Here is a 24,327-nt window from a genome sequence, read left to right as displayed (position 1 = left end):
GCACCAAGGTGATTCCCAGCTTTGTGTTTGAGCAGCCAGGTGGATGGAGGCCCTTCTCCTGAGGTGGAAAGACTGGGAGAGGAGCAGGCACCGGGAAAGATCAAATCAAGCTTTTTCCTTTCCCCTTGGACGGCATTTGGGAACTGCCACCGCATCACCCAGGGCGAGTTCTCATCTATAAAGTCAGCCGTGGGCTGAATGGCCTCAGCACATCCTTCTAGCTGGTTTCCTAGATCATCCTGTGCAGGGCTGACTGCGTGTTCCTCACCTAAAATCTCTTCGAGTTTTCCAGACTCCAGTCCTCCTCTCCTCTGCCCAGACCCTGGGACAGAAAAGCCGTGGCATGGGAGGCAATGGGAGCCTGGTTCTGGCTTTCTCCAAGGGCAGGAAAGCACTAGGCAGCTGCCTGGCTGGTGATGCCTCATCTCAAGTTTGTACCACTGTGCATGGCAGTCATGTCCTAGAAAACCGTGCGTCGAGTCCCCAGTGGTCGATGTGCCAGGCCAAGGAAGAGAAAGACTGTTCTGTACAGATCCATGTGCCAGCCAGCCAGGCCGGATGCAGCAGCCGAGGCTGGAGAGTTACAGTGATAAAATACGCCCGCCCTTGAGTTACTTCACTGCAGTAACAGGACATCTTGGAGATTCGCTCTGAGTGGTTTATGAACTTAGTGAACACATATGAAACGCCTTGGTTTTACCCCACCTTTGTTCTCATTCTTCCAGAAAATAAAAATAACTAATATTTAGCGCATGCTGAGCATGTTCAAGGTGCTGTTCCAAGCAGTACATTTGTACTAACATTTAATTATTAATGCAATCACCTGAAGGTAATATTCTTATTATTCCCAGCTTATAGATTTGGAAACTGGAGGGCAGAGAGGTTACATAGGTGGCCCAGAGTCACACAGCTAGTCAGTGGTGGTGGGGTCGAGACCCTAAAGACAGGCAGTCTGGCTCCATCCACGCTCCCCTTACCCACTCTCTACTACCTCTGCCAATCACAGGATGACACCGAAGGTCTGTCCTCTAGTCTGTAGTCTGAGGCTGCCCCTCAGGGAAAGTAACTTCCTGCCTATTGCTTTACATCTTACTGTTTTCCTTTGTTAATATATCTTTAAATGAATCAGTAAGTATTTATTGAATTTGAAAGTTCTTTTGACTGTGACATCAATTATAGCTACCTAAGAAAGACAGCAGGGTGCATGTTGGAATTTTGGGATATGAATGGAGATTCTGAATGCTCTGGTTCATTCAACAAACATTTTCAGAGTACCTACCATGTTCTAGGCACTGTGTCAGGTGCTGGGGATGAAAAGAAAACATATCAGCTATGATCTCTGTCCTTACGTAGCTGTCAGGGAGCTATGTAGTGAGGGAGGTGGAAAGTCTTGTACATGTAATTTAATTATAAAGTTGAATAGTAATAAGAAGAATCTGAGCCATAGTAGGAGCTCAAAAATCATTGTCAAATGAATGAGTCAATGAATGGGTGAATGACCCAGTCATTCTTTGGGAAAGTGACCTTTTGCCTAGGGTCTGAGGTCTGAGTAGGGGTCAGCCAGGTGAGGATGGTGGGGTGGAGCGTGGTCATCAGGACTGTAGCACCTCCCTTCTTGGAGTTGCAGGGACACTAAGTTTGGGACATCAGCCACCTCAGGTTCTTGACTCAGGACTCATCCTGAGAGAGGCTTTCTCCTCCTGTGGCCACACACTCACGTTCTGCTGCTTCTCCACTCTGTTTAGACGCTGTTTAGCTGTCTCCTCACTGTGTGCCCTCTATGTGTGTTACTGAAAAGGTTTGCTCCTTAATAATTAACATTTTTATAATGTCTGATTTTTTTTCCCTCCAGGAGGAACACATTCTCAATTTCATGATGAAAGCTAATGGAAGTAGCACTTTCATTGTACAGACATTTACTTTAGATGGAGTTGTTGAATGTATGCGATCGTAAAGAAAATTATACATGTGGGAAGAACAGTCCCTTCTGTGGAAGCATTTGGGGTGGATGCGGCCTTTGTGCTTTGGTGTCAGATCTTGATGTGGCTGCGTCGGGTTCTGCCGCATCCCCGGCGGGTGCTGGCCTTGGCCCTCCATGCTGTGCCTTCCACACACCGAGTGCAGTTTCTGTTCATCTCCTGAAAGGAAGGCAGTCATCTTCTGTTTGCATATCTTAGGGACAAGTAGCAATCAGGGCAGGTGAATTCTCTTAGCTTTCTGATCTCTTGCTTGTGACATTCATGTTTTTCAATGTTGCTGTGTGACCTCCTTAAGAGTGTCATCTTTAGTAATGAGCATTAGTCCAGAAGGGCCTGTCCCAATGTCCTCATCAAGTAGGCTGATGGGAGAGCCATCACGCACTCACTCTTGTGGGCCAGGATCAGGAGGGAGGCTGGATGCTGGGAAAAACATGCATCAACCAAAACCACTGGTGTGAGCCCCACTTTGCTGTGGAGCAAGCCCTGGCCTCAGGCACAGAATCGACATTCTAAACTTTAGCTTCCTCATTGACCAAAGGGGAGAAACTATTGTCTACTGAGTAATTGTTGTGCACAGTCACTATGCTGGGAGCCTTACAACAACCATATAAAGTAAGTATTAGTACCTCCATGTAGCAGATGAGAAAGCTGAAGCCTAGAGTACCTGGAGCCACGTCCAGAATCAGACCACATGTAGAGGTGGCACTGGGATTTGAAACCCTGACCTTCCACTGAGGTCCACCCTGTCCCTTTCCTCCCTCAGTTCCTGCAGGTTGGTCATGGTGAGTGCCAAAGAGCCACGAGCAGGTGTGTTCTGAACCTTGCAGCAATCGTGTATTGTTTTTTCTCATGGGTAATTGGTTAGTTCGGCTGAAATCTGAGTTTGTTGTTGCTGCTTTATGATTGAATATAAACAATTTAGAACTGCTGGCTCCAGGGTGTATCTGTTTTCATTGTTTTGCCAGCCCATCCAGCTACCGAGGGGCCTTAAGAGCAAGATGTTTATTTTCATAAAGGTATCCACATGCAAATGGATCACAGTTTCCTGGCAGCTGCTACCTCCCACCCCTCAGCAGTGACCCTGTCATTGCTCATTCTGCAGACACCTGTGCATTTGCAGAGCACCTGCTGGGTGCTGTGCTGAAGGAGTTCAACCTTTTCCTGGTGGAGCTTATATTCTAGGGAGAAAAACAAAAATCAAGCCAAAAAAACCACCCATGAAAAATTACATTAAGTATTGGGAGTGGTCAGTGCTAAGAAGCAGAAGGAAGCTGGGCAAGGAAGAGGCTGGTGTGGCTAGAGTCTGCATTAGCCAGTAGAGAGGTGGGAGGGGAAGCCAGGCGGGTGGCTGGCACAGACACAGGGCACTTAGCGGGCCAGTGGAAGGACCTTGACGATGGGTTTGTTTTCACTGTTCAGAGACATTGACTTTTACTTTGTATGAGATGGGAAGCCTCTGGGGCGTTGAGCTAGGGAGAGGGAAAAGGGCGGAGACAGAGGCAGGGAGAAGTGGTATGGCCTGGGTGGCAGCAATGGAGGGGTGGGAAATGGCTGGGTTCTGGTTGTGCTTCGAGGTGGGACAGTTGGGATTTGCCCTCACCTGGGTCTGCCTGCCCTGTACCCACACAGGAGGTTGGGTAGGAAAAGCTACAGTTAAACCATTGACCATTGGCACCCCCAGGGCGGGTGATGGGTGGACATGGCTGAGTGCCCATGGTCAAGTGAGACTCATGGTGTGAAGCAAGGCCTCCTGGACCTGGCGCATTTCAGGTTAAGCACAAGGAATACAGAGTAGCTCACAGTCTGCACAACATGCTTTGTCGATGAAATGTGTGCTGCAAGGAGGCCACCCTCAGGTCTGAGCACAGGTGCCAAGTGCAGCTGCAGCAGTGTCAGGGAGGAGCTGGAGGAGTCAGGGCAGGGAAGGGAGGTGGCGAGGAGCTGCTTGAGGGGACCAGGACAAATGTTGCAACTTCTTTCTTAGGCTAGGGGTATGGGAACTGTGGCTGACTGTGAGCCAAATCTACCTGCCACCTGTTTTCATTTAGCTCCTCAAGCTAAGAATGGTTCTTACATATCTAAAGGGTTGTAAAAAAAAAAAAAATTGAAGACCAGACTGTAAAACAGAGATGGTATGTGACTCTGCAAAACCTAAAATATTTCCTATCTGACCCTTTACAGAAAAAGTTTGCTGTAGGCAGATGATGACTTGGAGAAATGGGCGAAGAAAAGGACACCCCATCCATCCCACCTCATGCCACTTCCCGGACATTGTGCTGGAGAATGCTGGGGCGGGGGGGAGGGGGGGGAGGGCTTGTCCAGAAATGCCTGATGCAGAACAGTGCCCCTCTATAAGGGGGAATGTCCTTGGTAGCCATGTAAAGGCTGAACGATTGGAAAGATCCGCCCTGGCTTTGCAGCATGGTGGCTGTGAGGATCCTAGGGGATGGCAGAGTCATATATTTTGTAAACTTGGGAGATGATGCTTTTGCCTGTTGTGTCTGAAATGCTCAGAGGTTACCTTTCTTGCCACGGGTATCCTGGTACCGAGCACCCTAAGACAGTCTGGGTTGAAGGCAGGGCATGTGTGGTGAGTCGGGACATGTAGAATCTTGTCCAGCAATTTGAGTCATCTGTGAACGGCCTTGAGCCCGTCAGGGACTCTGTACTCTGGTGCTGCTGACGGTACAGGTGGTTCGTTGGGGGAAGAAACCAGCCTCATGCTCCTCTGAGTGCCTGATGGGTGAGCTGTGTTCTTTGGAAGAACACCCAGCACACCAGAAGTCAGCCAAGGTCGGAGGGAAACTGATGCAAGAGGAGGCTGATTTGGAGAAGAGAAGGTGGCAGGGGAGGAGGAAAGAAAGGAAGAGGGGGGGACTGGGTTACCTTGTTGAACCTACTTGACCTTCTATGCCAGGCCAGCCAGGCTGGCTGTGGGTCCTGACCCAGCAAATCCCACAGGGACCAACCAAGCTCACTGTGCACCCTGGGCGAGCAGCCAGCCGTAGAGCAGGCTGCACGATGCACAGAGGCCCAGGAGGCAGGCCAGGCGGCAGGGCTGACCCTGAGCTGCAGGCGGGCCCAGCCTCTTGGGCTTCTAGCTTGGGCAGACGAAGGGAGGGTCTTCTGCTCCTACCATTGCTGATGTAGCAGCAGTGGTTTCTACCACGGTCCCCTGAGGCTGGGTGAAAAACGGGGGCTATGGCCTGGGCCCTTCCCTATAGGCACACCCATCCCCCACCCTCCCAGTCCACAGCCCACAGAGCAAGGAACTCTGTGCCCCACACTCTGAGGACTGCCGTGTAAACGAGACTCAAGGTTCCTAGAAAGTCGGTGTCAGATCTGCCTGGGTGGGGACCTTCGCCTCAGCGGAATAGTTACCCATCTCTGTCTTGTTCATGGCAATGGGGCTGGGACACCAGCTGCAGTCGAGCGGAGGAGAGGAAAGGCACAGGGGCTCAGGTTTGGATACTCTATCATAAAGGCCTTGTTAGTTGCTGTGTCAACTCCTTCCGCCTGTTATGGCTGAACTCAGAGCTCCATATTATAGTTTTATTTTTATTTATTTTTTGCCAAATCCTGAAGCTACCTGTGATGAACAAATGGTATTAACCTTGGCACTAGCCACAGTTAAAGCTCCTGCTGCTGCTCATCCTTCTTGTTGCTATGGCTGTAAATTTTAATTATTAAGACTTCTTTTTAAAAACTTTTTATTATGTAGCAAATGTAAGAACCTGCAAATGAGCTAAACCTGATTTTATTCCTCCTACCTAATCATCCACAAACTGAATTCAAGTCTAGAGTTCTCTGGTCATTTCTTACTTTCCTATAAAATACTTGTCATCTTTCCAGAGTACAGTCCAGACCATTTCCCCAAATCACTTCTAACAGGGGTCATAGCACCCAGCATTGCCCTTCCTTACAGACAGTTGGAGGAGACAGTGACAAGGCCAAGGCCAGGGATTATCCCTGCAGCTTGGGATGTGGCAACTCCCCAGAGCATCCTCTGAGGGCACAGACCAGATGACAGGTGCTGGCTGCACTTCCGTGAGGCCTCAGGATTTGGGGTTCCAGCCCCAGCTTCCCCTGCCGCCACCATCTGAGGGGTATAGGCAGAGGACTGCATGGCAGGTCTAGCTCATTGGCGGTGTCCCTTGGTAGAAGCAGGTATTCACTCTGTCACCATAATTCCTGCCCCTTTTGCCCCTAATCTTTGTTTAGCTCCACATGCTGTTATGGCTCTGACTAAAAGCTGGTATCAAGGAGGACATGAGCCTGGGCTTCAGCTTTTTTGATTACCAAGGAGAGAGTGGGTTAAAAAAAAAGATCCAGGTATCTAAACTGAAATATGCTCGAGTTGACCCCTAGTGGGGTCAGATCCAGTGATGGGAAAGTGTGTGCACCTTATGACATACCCCTTCCCCTTTGCTATTTAACTATCCCATGTCCCAGCCTCAAAAACTGGCAGGAAGCACAGTGCTCTCATTAGTCTCTGCAAGTCTTCTCTGGGAACCCAGATTAAGTAGCTCTGTGAAGGCAATCTGCTTATCAAAATACTGATGAATAGGCTGAGCCAAGGGTGAGAGTCAGAGGCAGCCATCGCTGAATCATAAACCCCTTGGATTAGAGGGAGTTGCTTGATCTTTAGGATCATTATGCCTATTTTAGCTGCTAAAGCAATTTGCAATCTGGAGCCGATGCTCCTTTGATAGTCTTTCTTATTCAGTTGGTCCATGGGTGAGCTACCACTCAGCTGTGACATTGGGTAGCTGCTAGCAGGACATCTGTGAATTCCTGTCCATCCCCATGGAAGCAGTCACTCCATTCTGTATATGCAAAACTTTCCCATGTCTCAAAGCCCCTCTGAGATGGGAAGCAGGTGAGACATATAGTCCACTGGATGTGTTTCAGTGTCTGCTTATGGTAGATCCAGTCCCTCTGTCCAAACATCACCCATAAGAAACTGATTTATGGAACAAGCAGGCGCATTTCAATATGCGAGCGCCGGGCCTCAAGACAGCCACAGGCCACTTCAGTGCTCTGTGTGGGCTTTAGAAACAGTGAGAAGTCACACCGCTGGTCTAGATCTTCACTTTCTTATCCACAAGAGGTGGGGTGGGGGCAAGGGCTGTCTGGCTCTCACGCCCTCTAAGTCTTTGCAACCACCCAGTCCGCTGTGCGTGCTGCATGCACCCAAGTGTGAACCATTTCTTTCTTCTTCCCTTTCTGCTCCTGCTACCTGGCCAGTGTGCTGCAAACCCAAAGGGAGTTTGGGAGGGAGGGCAGAAGACTGCATGCCCCTTTCTCGAGGCCAGCTCAAGTGGGAGAGCTTAGAGAACCCGTAGGGGCGGGGGACAGTACAGAGTGAGTGGTTGTGGACCACTCGCCTTTTGATGTGGAGGACAGTACCTTTACCTCTCTCCAAACTGATCTGGGGGGAATTTTTTGCAGACGGCTAATCCTACTTAGAAATTTTTCCTGGCATCTATCAAAGATCATGGCCCTTCTTAATCTGGATGTACTGCCCATTTTCTTCCACAATCAGCTCTTATAATGGTAGATTTTAGAGCCAATGAGACACTTAGAGGCTGGCTTCTTAGTTTCAACCTGACAGATGGGGAACCCTGGACTACAAAAGGTTAAATGACTTGTCCAAAGTCACACAATTAATTAATTGGGAGAAACAGAATTACTGGGGTCTAACTTATATACAGCAAATGCATATATCAGTTTTGACAAATCCATGCACCTGTGTAACCCACATGCCATCAGTGAGCTGGAATTAGAATCATTCTCTTGGCCACAAATGCAAGATTACTGGAAGGCCAGAGCCTAATGGTATTTCAGCTTCCACTTTAGGGAGACCTCTATCTCCCTGCTGTCCCCATTCCCTGAAGTGGCACATGGTGTCACCCCTTTGCCTTTCCTCTTTTGTCCCAACTCTATTATTCTTTGAGATGTAGTTCAGATTTCTACCTGGTTTAAGCTGGGTTGTCTAGGAAACTAGAAATAACGGCAGAATCTAGGCTGTACAGATCGGATTGGATGATCCAGGGCTCCTTCAGAGCCACATAATTCTGCCACCTTTTTACTGGCCTTCTCTGCTTTTTCTACTCTACTTCACTGCCCTCAGGCCACTGGAGCCATCCCCAAGTGGCCCAGTTTGTTTTCAGCTCCCCAGCCTAAGTGGATGTGACCTTCCAGCTTAATTTCCAAGGAGGCAGTGGCTGGCAGCTATGATGCTGGATGACTCGGGGATGGGTGATTCTGTGTCAGGGAACCCGTGTGACAAGCAGAGGAGGAGCGCCTGTGAAACTGAGCTTCTGTTTGACTCATCTTTGTTTTCCAGGAACTGGAGGAGGTGTGCGTTTCAGACTGTTCACATCCATTCCACCTTAAGCATTACTTCTTTTTTTCTGTTTGCATTTATTGTTTCCTCCCCTCCCACTGTCATTCAGAAGGAGGCAGCTGCAAGCACTGCATTTGGGGCTACCTCTCTGAAAGGGAACTGCTTATCTTCCATCTGTATCTGTGGAGTGAGAAAACATGTCTCTACGTCAGCAAAGCTGGGGAATCAGGAGCCCCCTTGTCTCTAAGGATCTTTATCTGATTCCCTCGCCTGACTCTGAAAACCCAAGTCTCCTGACTTGCCTTCAATGCTCCTCTCACAACGAGCTGTTGTCTTTGTTGAAATCTGTGGTCCTCTGTCCTGGTGAACCCATAGTTCATCTCCTAGACGCCCAGCATTTCTAAAGAAGTAGGAGGCAAGCTGGGAGGGAGTGGGAAAGGTGGAGAGTCCGCAGTAATGTGATGGAGAAAAATGCTTGCCAGGATGTTACAGCAGCGTGGGGTTGGAGGGGGTGGAGGTGGTGCTGGTGGGAGGGAGGGAGGGAGGAGAAGGGAAGGGGAAACAGAGATGACTCAGTCCTTACACACTGAACTGTAAGCATGTGGGAAAGTGTGAAAATGATTAAGTCCTACGGTTCTTCAGCAGGAGGGAGGATTAGGGATCTGTATTTCTGAGTGTTTCTGTGTCTTTTCTCTATGGGCCAATGGCAACCATGGTCTGATAAACGAGGGGTGGCTCAAGAACAGGAGAGGTAGGTGTGCAGAACCCACACGAGCTGGGCTTTGGAACAGATAGAAGTTTCATTGATGCTGGATAAAACTTCAACTACTTTTTTTTAATTCCCTTTAACAGAAATGACAAAGCATCACCTGTGGCCTCCTGCTGACCATTGATGGCTGCCTTTTGGATGTGTTGGCCTTTCTGAGTTCTTTTTGTAAAACTGCCCTAGCTATCCAAATCTGAACTCACCACTTCTTACCTCCTCAGCTCCAACCTGTTTCTCCACCTTTGACAATGCCCCCTCCACCTCGCAGCCACCAAGTTGCAAAATTAGAATAGCCTCTGACTCATCCTTAAGCCCCCTACAGATTCCTCCCCAAGCACCTTAGGTATTCGCTTTGTGGTATCGTCCAGATCTCCTCCTCTCTCACTGAGTCCTGTTCTGCATCCCCACAAAGCCGAAGTCTGTAAGATTCTCCTTTAATTATGTTAATCTGCTGTTCACAAGGCTCCAGCTGCTCCCTCCCGCTTATTGGATAAAGCCCAGACTCAGTGTGGGACCCAGACCTCTGTGAAATCTGGCCTCTCTTCCCCGATCAAATTCTCTTGTCCCTGCCTCCCTCACACAAATCCTCGCCCTGGGCCAGCAGTGCAGGCAGCACCCCCGGGCCGGCCTTTCCCCTGCTGCTCTCCCAGCCGCGGCTCTTTCCCAGATGCCAGCTCACTTCCCATGCGCCTGCTTGACCGCTCCCCACCTCCAAGGTTAAACACAACCCAGGTTCCTGTGAAGGCTGCTGTCACCTCCTGAGGTGCCCGCTGCCCTCCCGGGCCTGTAGTGGCACTCACTGCTGGAGCCTTTTTCTTGGTCCTCACTTGCAGTATTGCCAGCTACTATTGTGAGTGTCACCTCCTCGATTAGATCATAAGCCCTTAGAGCAGAGCAGCTAGGACTTGGATTTCTTTTTGACTGGCCCAGTGCTTGGCCCCGAGCAGCCTGCACACAGGCCTCTACAGATTCTCTCAAGTGATGGAAGTGTACTGCTCAGGCCAGTGACAAAGTGACTTTCCATACTCAGCTCTAATGTGGCCCCAGACTGTAGTGGAGTTTGAGCTTTCTATGGACTGGTTGACCAATCTGCCCATAACTGAGAGTCACATGCAGAGCCATGGGCTCTGCACAGCACACAGACCCCCCCCCCCCCCCCCCCCGGTGCCCTCGGGGCTGGAGGTAACAGCTCTCCTCTCTCTTAGTTTAGCATTTCATTCATGTTGCCAAAAGCCCGGTCTTGGCTTTGCCTCCATCTGATCCCACCTCCCTCCTGGAAGACGTTCCTCGTGCTGCTTTATCTTGGCTGCAGTTTTACTGCTCAGCTGCTTTCAGGTTTGTGTGCTTAAGGTGTGCCCACAGGAGAATTTGCCAAGATTCTCGCCCCACATGTGACTTCTGCCTTAGAGCAGCAATTTCAGAGATGTGGACATTCTGTTGCCAACTACCATTATGCCTTTGGGGCCAAACCCAGAGAGAAACTCCAACTGTGAGAGCTGAAATGTGGGAGATTTTAGGGGGAAAATCCCCGCAGTGATGATGTAGAAGATCCATCGACAACACGGCAAAGTTCTGGCTAAAGGAGCCAGACACAGTCAGGCCCAGTTCTAACCCAAGAACAGTTTATTCTCTAAAAGCAGACAAGCAGCGGGTCTGGATCCAGGTGTCTGCTTACTACAAACACAGTGGAATTCTCCAAGCCCTAGCAGGCTTCTGACCAGCCCAGGAGAAAGTTGCAGTGTAAATTCTTGCGGGGCAGTGGGTAAGGAGGGTGTTATATGTCAAACCATTGTACCAAAGCCAAATGCAAAGCAAGGAGGAAATTTATACAAATGTGGCTTGAGGTAAACAGGCCCTGGTACACCTTGGAAGTCTTTGTGCTACGTTGACTTTGACCATGAAGATTGTTTGTTGCAACAGGATTTGGTCTGTGGGCCTCAAAGGTTTTTCTATCTTCTCAAGGGGGAGGTTTAAGGACCCCCCTCCCCACTGTGCCGTGTTCTCATCTACAAGAGGCATAGTCTTGTTGGTTTGGCTTTTCTTTCTGCTGTAACTCAGGCCTCCTTATGCAGAGGCTCATGAAAGATGTTGAGGCATCAAATGCATTTTGGGAAAACATGGGGGCCACTGATACGGATGGGCCTCCAAGTCCAGCTGTTGATTTGCAGGCTTGTTTGCTTACTGCTTTCACTGGTCTGAACAGCCGTAAATAATCCCAGAGTTAGAAAAGACCTTAGAACTCACCTAGTTCAACTTCCCACAAGGTAAAGAGGCGCCCGGTTCTGTGATGTGTGATCCCCTGGCCCTGCTTGAACCTTCCCAGTGGCAGGGTTGGCTTTGATCTGCCTGGACTGCTGCCTCTAATTACTAAGATGGACTTCCTTTTTCAACATGAACAGGCAATTCATAAGAGAAGCGGTACAAATGAAGAACTGTTTGACAAAAATGTGCAATTTAAGAAAGGCAAATTGAAACAATGAGATGCCATTTTTCCCCCTGACACATTGGCCAAGATTTTCTCAAAGGTTGGTACTCAGTGTAGATGAAGATTGGAGGAAATGGGCCCACACTGGTTTGTAGAGGACTATTTGGCAATATGTATTAAAAGCCCCCCAGATCTATGTATATACCCTTTGACTTGGTGATGCCATTTCTAGTGCTTTCTCTTAAAGAAATAGTCATGTTTGTGTGGCAAAAGTTTAGCTGTGAGGATGTGCCTAGCGGTGATGTTCATAATTAAACCTGAAAGGGATCAAGCCTCTAACAATGGGGATTGGTTAAGTCAGTGGTGCCACGTCCTAAGCATGTCTTAGGCATTTTATATGAATTAACTCAGTTAATCCTCACAATACTGCTATGAGGTAGGCCTGTTTTTTTGGCAATTTTACAGATAAAGTAACTGAGCCATGAAGAGAGCTGGTAACTTCAGTGGGATGATATAGGTGGCCAGTGGTAGAGATGGGATGTACCCCCAGGAGGTCTGTCTACAGCTGCCATTTTTACCCAGTGCTGCAAGAATTTTTAAAACATGTAATACCTGACTATTTAGTCAGGGGCACTGACCTCTCTTCCCTCAGACTGTCAAATAAAAAAAGATGACAACAGCCAACACAACAATAGCCGTCCGGAGCAGATGAATCAAAATTATGCCTATTTTTTGTCCGGTTGGCAAAAATATATTTTTTGTTGTGCGGCAGAATTTTGGTAATTAGTTTTTGTGTGCATGAGTTGAAGAAGGTGAAAATCACTGCTCTAAAGCCCACATTCTTAACCCATATGCTCCACTGCCTCTCCTAACAGACATGTGGAGTGGGAAATATGTCCTAAGTGGTATGTAGAGTATGAGCTCACTTCTGTTTAAATTATCGAAGCCGTTCTGGCGGGTAGCTCAGTTGGTTGGAGCATCGGTCCGTGCCCCAAAAGGCTGCAGATTCGATTCCTGGTCAGGGCACGTACCTAGGTTTCGGGTTTAATCTTCAGTCAGGGCACTTGCAGGAGGCAGCTGATCGATGCTTCTCTGTCACATCAATGTTTCTCTCTCTCCCTTCCTCTCTCTCTAAAATCAATAAAACAGCAAATAAACATATCCTCGGGTGAGGATAAAAAAATAAAGTATTGAAGACTCCCAGAATATACATGACATTACCTTTATAATTATATAGAAAAAAATCTATGTTTTATATCTGGCCAAACTCTGATTTCTGTAGGCTTTATCCATTTTTAAACTCATTCATTTACCAGGTTTTCATTGGGCTCTTCTGATAGGCCAGACATGGTGATGGCTGCTCTGGGTCAGCAGGGTAGAAGACTGACCGTGCCCATGGGGAATGATAAACCAGGACACTGAGGGCTGCCATTTATTGATGCAAAGTGCGAGCTGGGCATTCTTCTGATGTTGATGTTTCATATATTTACTCTTTTAGCCCTTTTCGTAACTCCTTTATAACCCTGGGCAGTGTGTGGCACGAATCCCTAGTTCTCCAGTCAGTAGGCAGTGGGGCTAGAATTCATCTCTGGCAGGAACTCTGCAGCCTGAGCTCCTGACTAATCCAGCGTGTCCTACTTCCAACTCACTACAGTCCAGCCACACTGGCCTTGACGTTCTCTCTGCCCAGGACACTCGCTCCCACCAGACCTGAGCCTGTGGCCTCCGCATCGTGCAGCTCACAGAGGCCGCCACTGAGCTGCTCAGCCGGTGTGGCTTCCCTCCCACCTCCACGGGCACTCTCCATCACATTCTATCACTTCCCCTTGTTTTATTTTCTCTGTGCCAGTTCATCACCATCTGACGTTATCTCACCTCGTTTCACCCCCTGGATTGTAAGCTCCGTGGAAAACACGACCCTTGCCCTCTTGGTATCCCCAGTGCCTAGCGTGGTCTCCGAACAGAGTGGGTGCTGCTGGAAATGGGGAGAGGGGTGAATACATGAAGGATGTGAGCACGTAGCCCAGAGCAGTGGTCTCCAAAGTGAGACACGCATGGTGGAGGCCACGGAGGTGAGATGGTCCAGTGTGAGGCAGGAAGAAAATAAGATAGACTGATAGATACGTAGGTCAATAAACACGTACTTATATCATCCTTTCTATTTTTGTGAATGAGAGAGTATGAATATAATTTATACAGAAACAAGTGTCAACAATAAAAATATATCTATTTAAAAAACACAAGTGTACACATATGTGGGTATACGCATTTTCACTGCTAGGGCACATGGCCAAAAACCTGTGGGGATCACAGGACTAGAAGGAGAGACAGATGAGGAAACAGGCCATTCGAATGTGGTATTGCAGGTCCTGCAACACGGTGAGCACAGAAGGCTATGGGCGTGCACAGAGGGCTACCCAACCTGCCTTGCAGGGTTGAATAATTGTGAAATCTAACATTTTATATTGTTTTGTTAGTATTAGGAATTACTGTTTTTAAAACTATCCAAAATACGCAAGGTTTTACTTTTAGACTTTTAAAGCCACATAAATGACCATTGCCTTTATGGTTATTTTCCTAATAAATGGTGAAAGATTGAGCACTTAAGATTTCATAATTGACCGGTTAGAAAGGTTAATTTTCAAAGAGTTCAAATATGGCTAGTAATGATTTGTGGTTAAATATCCAAGCTGTCTTTGTTTTCTGAACTGCATTTTAATCTGAAAAATAGAAAATAAACAAGTCTTTAAACCCTGGTCTTGTAGCTAAAGAGGCAGTCAAGCGTAGCAGTGAAAGAACTTAGGCTTTGGAATGTACTTGGGCTTGAATTTCACTCCTTTTTTCTTTCTGCATAATTTTAAACAAGTCCCTTTTATTGACTCCCTCACCTACAAAATGGGCATATGAATGCCTGCCTCAGAGGTATCATGGTGTAAAGATAAAACAGACATTCACCTGAAGGGCCCAGCATGGTGTTTGGTACATGATGGGTCTTTCTGCCTATTGGCTCCTCCCTAGTTCCTCTATTTAAAGAGAAAACTTCATATCATTTAGAGAAAACCTAAACGTACATCCGTCTAAACACCATGAAGAGCACACTTCTTTTTGTACTTAAATAAACTGAGTCATGCTTGAGTATAGTCTCCTTTAAATAATTTACCTTGATTTCATGTAAACCACAGCCATCCTTCCTGGGCCTGTACTGACCCTTGATAGTGTGTTGGCAATACCATCAGATGAACTCTCCTTTCCGCCCTGGGCTCAAGTTCGAATGCTGCTGCAGCTGGATTTCTGTACTACAAATAACTATTGTCTTCTGAGCACGGCGGGCTGCAGTTGGGTTGTAGCAGAGTAAACAGAGAGAAGCCAGGACCTCGGCCTGGGAACCACCTGTGTCCGGGGACCAAGGCCTCTCGTGGAGTGGGGGAGGAGGGCTGGGTGGCCTGTTTGGAAGAGAGGAATTGGATCAGGAAGGGGAGGACCGAGTTGGGCAGAACTGAGCAGATTCCTTGGCATGCGCTGCAGAAGGATTCCCTGAAGGACTGCACAGAAGAGAAATGTGCTGTGTGCTTGGCAGGCCAGAAACCACAGAGAACCTGGCAATGCTTTTTGAGGATTTGGGAGCAGAAAAGCAGACTCCCTAGGTGGTTATTTATAGAGCCGGCAGCAGTAATGATCAGTTAGAAAAAATAAATTATAACTCAGTTGAACCTGAAATAACTTTTCTTTTGCAACCCCAGGCATTCCACACGGGTTGCTTGCACACCACTCCCTCCTGGTAGTGTTCCTGGAGGTCATGGGTCCACGTCAGGCTCACTCCTGCTCTCCCCAAAGCTTTAGCATGGTCAACAAGGCAGCAGAGTGGGAGTGTCTATCTAGAGACAGAAAATTCTGGCTGGGCGACTCCTTTCTCCCCCCCTGCACCCATCAAATGGCAAGATTGTCCCTTCTTTCTTTCCTGATCATGTCTGTAATATGCTGTAAAAGGGGAACCTGGTTGGGAGTGTGGAACTGCACCATGCTGAGCCTCCAGCTTTTCTGCACCCCTTGTTCATGCCAGTGTGTGCACCAGGTTGTTTTCAGCATGTGTGTTTTGACTGCAGCAAAAGCTTCTTACTGTAGTGCCTTCTGAGAAGATGCTTGCTGACTCTGGGCTCACAAACCCCAAGTCTTCCATCCCCTCTCAGCCAGCCAGCAAGACCACGATGATGTTCACACCGACAGTTTGGCAGTGGGGTCACCTTGAGCTGCCCGACCCACCACTTGGCATCATGACACTTGGCCGTCTATCCTATTTCCCCTCTCCCACCCATCTGCTCCTCTTTTCTATTCCTTCCTTCATTTATTCATCTGCTTTTCAATCAAAAAGCATTTATTGAGTATCTACAATGTGCCCGGCACAGGCGATGCAGAAATAAATCTAGAGGCTGCAGACTGGAGGCACTTGAGGTGGTCTGGCCTGCAGATGCATTTTATTTGGCTCACAACATGGTGTCTTAAATTTGAATTCTCTGCTGACACATAGCGATGGGGTGATTTCATGTGCTGCTACTGGGCTTCTCCCCCAAAAATGTGAAGTTCTGGTGATACTGGCCCATGTTCCCACATGGTATTATTTTCTCCTTCAGGTAAGGCCAGTCCGTCTGATTCATCGCAGATCTGGTTAACACCAAGACAGCTACCAACTAGGGACCATAAGTGAGCTGCTTTTCCAATTTAGATGACCTGCCTGGCCTCGTGTGCACTGGAATCTGTGACTGCTGGCAGAGACTCTGATCTGAGGGCTTTTATGGTCCAGTGGGAGAGACAGAGCCATGGGTAATTTTAGTAAATGGAAAGTGCTATGAGAACAGCGTACCCTGGGAGCCTGGGGGAAGAAAGAAGTGACAGTAACAAAAAGTCACAGCACGGTGATCACCAGAGGGAAAGGGGGTGGGGGAGGTAGAAGAGGGTGTAGAGGGAATAAATGGTGATGGAAGGAGACCTGACTTGGGGTGATGAACAGACAGTACAATATACAGATGATGTATTATAGAATTGTGTACCTGAAATCTATATAATTTTATTAACCAATGTCACCCCAATAAATTCAATAAAATAAAAATAAATATATTTTAAAAAACAGTCGGGCTTCATGGAGAAGGTGAGTTTGGAATCAGGTTTTGGAAAGGCTGTGAGGATGTGACAAGATGAAGCTGCGAAGTGCAGCCCAGACAAAGGGGTCAGACTGCACAGAAGCCCAGAGGGGTGAACAGCAGAGAGGTCCAGTGGGCAGGGGCAAGGGGAACTTGAACAGAGGTGGGAGCGAGGCTATTCTCTCTTCAATGGGATACTGCACTGCCAACCCTGCCCAACCTGAAACCAGAGACCATGGGCATTTCCCACCCGTTTCTGGCTAGCAGATATACCCCCTCCAGCACTTGTCCCAGACAGCTAGGTGGCCTTGTGTGCAGGTCCCTACCCGTCTGCAAAGATTTGCCTGGAGTAACAGTCCTGCTGTTCCTCCCCAATCCAGCCCAGAACCTGGGTGTGGGGGCAGATGGAGGGGGAGAAGACAAGGCAGGTATGTCTCCAGCCTCAGAAGGCAATAGGTGACCTTGGGCACAGACTCATTGAATGGACAGGCCGATTAAGGCTCCATGGTCCCCCCTGCCTCTCTGGCACCTTTCTCTCTTCATCCTTTGAAAGCCAGTGATCCTCAGCATGTGTTTCCCTGGTCCTCTCCCTGGGCACACTCACACATTCATCATCATTCACAGGCTGGTGTCAGCCCAGAGCTGAGGGGTGGCCTGTGGTGACAGGTGGCTTTTGAACAGTTCACCTCGGAGAGTTCACAGGTGCTTCAAACCTACCAGCTTTCATTCCTTCCATGCCCCGCGCCCTGTCTTTGCTCTGGTTACATACACCCTTCAGTGCCCTTTGCCTCACTCACTTCCCTCTCCCAGAGCTCCCTTTCTCACCCTTTCTACATGTTGAAATTCTTTTGTTCTTTAAACCCCTTGATGCATGACACCTCCCTGAACTTTCCTGATTCAAGCAACCAGCAGCAGCAATCACATCATAACATTGCCAGAAATCAAAGAACTTGCCCATGGTCCAGACGCCCCAATCGATACACCATGTTGTAGCCAGAAGAGAGCACAGCCACTGAAGATGGTCTAATAAAGATGCCTCTGTTTCCTACCCCATGAGTTTTTTTTCTGCAGTGAGCATAGCAGTCTTGGTGGTGGTGATGAATTCTGGCCTCCAAGCAGATCATGTGCTGCTTGAGGGCAGGAATCGGTGGCTTGCTTGTCCTTCCGAGGATGTGGCACACTGCTGCCCGAAGACCATGTCCAGTTGTATGTGATTAGTTGCCTGAGTGAATTGAACTCTTGGTTGAAGGGATGAGAAAATACTCTTTGCTTGCAGTTTTTTCATTAAGGTTATCACTCAAGGAAGAATGGAAACAGTTTGGGAGTGCCTGGGCCAGAAGAAATGACACTTGCTAAGTGAGGGCATCTTATGGCCAAGAGCCTCTTTGCCTGGAGCATTAAAATGTGGTTAATGGCAAACTAGTTAATGCAGCCCACTGGTTAATTCAGGGTTGGTAAAGGAGACCTGGGGGAGGGAGGGAATGAATGTAGACCTTCTCTGACCCCAAGAACCTGGGCCTGGTGATGAGAAGCCAGGGCCTGCTAATGAGGGGGGCCTTGGCTTCTCTGAAGTTCTCATCTCTGGGACTCTGGGTTATCCAGAGGATTTTGGCCAGAAGTTGAGGAATCTCAGTTTGTTTCCTGCCACTTTCCCTGGTTCAGTTCCACTGGCAGTTTCCCCGTGCTCCTCTGCGGCTTCCCACAGTGGTCTTCTCCTGGGCTTCCTCCTGGCCGCAGCGCCTATGGCTGTGGCTGCTGGCTGTGACGCTGATGGCAGCTCCACTGGGGCTCCGAGCAGCCCGTGCCAGCACTCCAGGGCTGTTACTGTTGGGCTGGGGGCTTCCACACAGCAGCCTCGGGTCTGGGTAGAACTAAGGCAGCAGAGCAGGACTGGGTGGAGATGCGCATCCCGAGACATGTCACTGACTTGGATCCCTCCAGAGACTACATGGTCTTATTAATCATTTAATAGCCAGTTAGTTTTTTACTGCTTACCAAGACTTTTCATATATTCCAACTTCCTTGTTCCTCACAAGTACTCTATACTTTGGCTATTTTCACCACACCCATTTTATAGATGAGGAAACAGACTCAGGGAGATTTAAATGACTTGTCTAGGGTTTGAACCCAAATCTCTGGACTCTAAGACATCACATTACTCTACTATACCTGTTGCCTCCCAAGTCCTATCTCCAGGTAGAGCTGACTCATCAGCATCCTTTCTATGTGAAAGGCCACCAGAGCTGGGAAGTGATTCAGCTCCACCCACCCCCAGGCCTGGGACTTCCTGTCTTCTTTCTCCTGTCATAGAGAACTCCAGACTAAGGTACATTTTACCCTTTACACCCTGGGGAAGCACAAGGAGTCCAGCTTCTACTATTGAAAGGGAAAGAAACTGGAAGGAAAGTCTCAAACCCAACTTTGGGAACCACATTGGAAGAAGCTGCTCCTGGTGTCTTAGGATATTTAATTCTTTGGTTCATTCATTCATTCATTCATTCATTCATTCAGCAGATATGTATGGAGAAGCTGCTAAGCGCCAGGCACTGCTCTGGGTGCTGGGTTACAGTGGTGAACAAGACAGGCAAAGTCCCCGCTCTCTTGGGCCTCTCATCCTCAGTGTCCGGTGGTAATAAGCCAGTCAACGATGAACAAAATGTTCCAGGCAATATTGGGGCTATAAAGAAAACAGGAAAGGGTGATGGGATAGAGAGTAATTGGCAGGAGGTGGGAGTGAAGTCTGCTTGGATTAGGTGCTTTTTTTTCTTTTAAGCCTTAGAATGAATGGATTTATCAACAGTTTTCTTTGTGTTGCAGCCTTTTCTGTGCCTCCTGCTCTGGGTGAGGCCGGAGCGCTGAGTGAAAGTGAGCCATTCATAGCGGTGGCGGTTCCTTAATAGACAACAGGTGTGCTATTAACTCTCTTGGTGTGGACCAGTGGTTCCCACATGTAGTCCTTGGACCAGAGCAGCAGCAGCAACTGGGAACTTGTTAGAAATGCAAATAATTCTCAGCCTCTATGACCCAGACCAACTGAATCAGAAACCCTGGGATATAAACCCCAAATCCCTTTGAACACGGCCTCCAGATGATGTGCACACTAACTTTGGAGAACACTGGTGTAGAGTATGTGCTTTAATATTTGGGGCTGCCAGTGGCGATTCTTACACTTCAGTCATTCTTGTGGCCACAGGAAATGGTCGTGTTTGTAAGATGTTTATCCAGTGTGGCTTGGCGAACAGTCCTGTGGCCATAAAGCAGAAGGCAAGCTCCTGGTTCCTGCTGGGATCAGGCCCAAGCTCTCTGGTTGGCATCATGTCTTGTCCATTATTCCAGGCAAGCACCTGCTTAGAGGAGGTGTTAGCAAGGGGACACACTCATCCTTGAGGGAGCCTAGGCATAGGACACAACGGATGTGCTTTGTGGAGGCTGATTTAAGTGGAGCAGGTTGTTGATTATGGTTTGTGTTCACACATTTTTAAAGTCTGAAGCTGTCCTGGTTTATAAATCTTTGGTAGATAGATCTGCTTGCACCTGTGTTTTGAAGATTTGTGGTGACAAAAGGTCTCAGGTCCCAAGTAGAAAGTAATCCAGTGACTCTGCTGTGCACTGAATTCAGTTCTGATTCAGTTTGGTCTCCTTGTCTGAATGTCCACTCATAGAACTAGAATGAGGTGACCAGATGGCCCAGATCACCCAGGACTGTCCCGTTTCCCCTTCCTGTCCCTCTCAGTCTGGTGTCTCGGATTTGGCCCTTCGTTGCCTACTCCTGCTGGATCTTGTCCAGTCGAGGGACAAAACGTCGTGACATCTTTCTGAAGAATGGGAAGAAAGGAGATTCTGAAAGCACAGATCACAATACCGAGGAAACCAACACCTGAAGTGTTGTTCCCCTGCCGGCAGGAGCCCTGAGGACGGCTGGAACTGGACACTTGCAGGCCAGAGAATGGTGGCGGTAAGTCTGTTTCTCTGGTAGGGCTTAGAGGAGGGCCAGTAGTAGGTAGGAATTGGGAGGTGGGGCTGGGATGACCCCCACTGGGCCAGAAGGCAGAGAAAGGAGGCAGATGGTAAAGCAGGAGGCGACGGGCCATGGCGAGGAGTGTGAGCACTTCAGCCCAAGCTGGCCTTGCCGCCCTGCTCATACCTTCTGCCTCTCTTTCTGAATTCTTTCTCTCTGACCACTTCACTCCATCCCTGGGTCCTCCCTTCCTCCTGCTATTCTATGGGCCCTGCTACTCTTGCTAACCTCTGGTACCGCCTCCCTCCCCAAGCTCCTGCTGTGTCCCTCCCATTGCCCACTCCAGCTCCTGTCTCATTTCTGTCCTTTGTTGGTGTGATGAAAGCAGAAGATGGTTGGGGCCCATTGTGATAAGCGCTCTCCCTGTTCGCAGATACCAGCAATGAGCAAGAGCCACCCAAGCAGTTCCCGAGCTGTCTGTCCAGGACCCACTCAATGGAGCACACACAGGGGCCTTTCTCACTTTGCAGTTGCAAATGCTGGAACAAAGACCAGAGAAGCGGAAGCAGCACGAGTCCATACGTTTTTTAGTTACCCATAAAAAATTGTCTGTTGAGTTATGACCAGTTTTACCAGTGGATAAAGCGAGAAGAGACCTTCCCTCCTGCGTTGGATTCTTTTAGCTCCTATGCCATTCCTCATGGACTGTGAAGATCTCATATCCACCCTTCAGCAGGCTGTTCTCACTTCAGCCCTGGGCGTTCTGGTGAACCTTCTCTATGAGAAAATGTTAACGTTTTCTCCCTCGAGCTCTGGATTAAAGAGTCTTACCTGAAACTGGGTCTTTTTAGATTAGAAGCACCTCTAGGCATTTCTGTGTTTCAGAAGTTGCCAAGTTCATGCCACACCTGTTTCATTTGTGAACAGGATCTCCTCTGGCAGGTGCTTCCTGGCCTGGTCAGTGTGTCTCCTCCCATCGGCTCCCTGGTGCCTCTCTCCCCTCCCCTGCCTTGTCCCAGGTGAGACTCACACAGTGGCGACTCTGGCTCTCCTGGTGGGGACCCCGTGTCTGGCAGATGTGCTTTGGCTGGATGTGTGAGAGTTTGTCTTTGTAAATTTGGAGGCGACTGGAGCCCAGCTCCCTCCCTGGGAGAAAGCAGTGCTAGAGGAGGCCGGCCTTCTCTCGGGGCTCCATCTGGTTTTACCCTCACAACTCTCACTCTCACCTTTTAGTGTCTATCCTAATCCAGGGGAGTAGTTCTTTTCTTTCTTCAATTCAAAGTAACTTTGGTGGTTATTTTTGTTATTGTAAAGTAGCACATGCTTATGATAAAAACATTGGAAGGATAGACAAATAGAGGAAAAAACCATCCCCTAATCCTACTTACCCCAAAGATGACCATTGAGACTGTTGAAGAGCCTTCCAGATCCCTTTCTAGGCTATAGTGTCACATATACATATGTAGGTAGCTGTAATGTAGGCTATAGTATCACATATACATATATATGTAACTGTAATGTCACAGTACCACACGTATTCTCTGATAACACTCATTGCCATTTAATGTCATGAACAGCTTTTCTATATCAACAAGCTTTTTTTTTTTTTTAATGATCAAGTAATACCTTTCATTACAGAAGAGAAAACTGAGGCCAGTGTAGTTTACAAAAAATGAGGGTGCTAAATCATTTAGGATAAGGGAATAAAGCCACATGGATACGGCTCAAACAATGCACCCCCTTCCCCTTCCCCCCCCCCATGAGTTATGTGAGTCTACAGCCCCTGTAGTGTAAGAGCACTGTACTCAGTTATAGAGATGAACGATCATTTACTTATCTAATCATATGTGGCTGGATGTTTAGGTTGTTTCCAACTTTTCTCTGTTTTAAGTAGCATGAATGACCATGGTTCTACTTTAATCTTCATACCATTATTTCCTTGAGGTAATTCTCCAGAAGGAGATCAAAGGACAGTTAGTGAAGGTTACAAAGACCTCCCAGCGTGGAGTGAGCATTAACTGCTTTGTGCCCCAATGTATTGGAGACTGGGCCTCTGGGAAGGCTGCACATGCCTTTCCTTAGATGGCCTCATACATCCACGCCTGGGTAACTCGGCCTCCTTCCCTTGCCCAGAACAGAGCATGGCTGTGAATGACGATGGAATTGAGCAGATGGTGAGTGCGGGAGTGGTGGTGTCTGAGTTTGGAATTGGGGTGTACCTTGGGATTCCTTGTGGGATACTGGGAAATAGTTATGCTTTCATTCATAACCCATTTATGGAGCAGCAACTGTTGCAAGGTGCCAAGCTGGAGGCTGAGAAGACAAAGATGAATTAAACAGGGGCTCCATCCTCAGGAATATCATAGCCCAGAGAAGGTCAGTGACTAATAACCCACATTTACTCCATAGTGGAGCAAGTTCAGTTATACATCTCAGGGCAGAAAATTTGGACCAATCTGAAAATCCCAAAGGAAAACCATGAAAATCACACTGGCCCATTCATCTCAGCTGTCATTTTAGGGTGTCCTTTAAGCAGTGAGACTGCTTGCTTGTGGTCATCCTCACTGGATACAACCTCCCTGAAGGCATTGCCTGTGCCCTTCACTTGCACCTACCTCCAGGCACCCTGGCACCATCTTATACGACTTATTTGGAAATCTGTTACATGTGAAATCCAAGTGGGAGTGAGCAAAATTAAAGGTAAAGGGATTTATGACTTGAAACAAAGTCTCAATGTTTTATGTATGTGGGGAAACTTGCATTAATTCATATCCTTCTGCTTGATGGAGACTTTTTCAATTATTTCATTTTTATAAAAATAACAATCTCATTAAGAAAATGTGGGAACTAGAGAAAAGGAGAACTGTCATCCTGTCTCACCATCCTAACCCAGGGCTGATAACATTTTAGTGACCTTCACCCAGAAAAATTTGTACTAAGATGGTGTTGAGGACAAGAGTGGAGGAGTATGTTAGTTTTTCCAGTGTTTACTTTTAGTTAAACATGTTTAATAGTTAATTTTATTTATATAGTTCAAAATCAAATAATAGCCCGGCCGAGCATGGCTCAGTGGTTGAGCATCGACCTAGGATCCAGGAGATAGTGGTTCGATTCCCGGTCAGGGCACACGCCCGGGTTGCGGGCTTGATCCCTAGTCGGGGGCGTGCAGGAGGCAGCTGATCAATGACTCTCATCATTGATGTTTCTATCTCTCTCTCTCCCTTTCACTTCCTCTCTCTGAAGTCAATAAAGATTTTTTTTTTTTTTAAATCAAATAATATAAAAGCACAGAGAGTGAAAAGTCTATGGCTCAGCCACCTGGGTCCCTGGACATGCCCAGTTATATCAGTTTCTTGTGCATCCTTCCATATTTTTTTCATGCATATAAAACTATATATGTATATAAAATATGAGTGTTTAATGGAGGACTTGGCGATATTATTAGTGAATTTCTAAAATTAGCCTAAACCATCCTTGTTGATCTTAGTGGTAGGCTTGGGGTACAGGTGGAGAAGAAGAGAGAAAAGGTCAGAAAGCTGTGTGTGTGTGTGTGTGTGTGTGTGAAGTAGATGGTTATTGCTGAGGGAGAGAGTGAAGGGAAGAGATGCAAAAGAACAGAGCAATTATTCATTCATTCATTTATTCAACCAGTATTTATTGAGTACCTATTATGTGCCAGTTACTATTCTAGACCCAGGAGAATCCAGAGTTAACC

The 24,327-nt window shown here is 47.8% G+C and overlaps 1 long non-coding RNA gene across 1 annotated transcript in view; it reads left to right on the top strand.

Annotated features, from left to right (window-relative positions):
• Positions 1-21,652, top strand: part of LOC308560473 — a 53,243-nt gene extending 31,591 nt beyond the window's left edge. The window contains exons 2-3 of the long non-coding RNA XR_013999333.1: positions 20,388-20,609; positions 21,046-21,652. This is a non-coding gene — a long non-coding RNA (uncharacterized lncRNA). The remainder of the gene's footprint in view (positions 1-20,387; positions 20,610-21,045) is intronic.
• Positions 21,653-24,327: the final 2,675 nt, after the last annotated feature.

Source organism: Miniopterus schreibersii (assembly GCF_964146895.1).
Source record: "Miniopterus schreibersii genome assembly, chromosome: 8".
In the NCBI taxonomy this organism is placed as follows: domain Eukaryota; kingdom Metazoa; phylum Chordata; class Mammalia; order Chiroptera; family Miniopteridae; genus Miniopterus; species Miniopterus schreibersii.
This window is presented reverse-complemented; position numbering and strand designations above follow the sequence as displayed.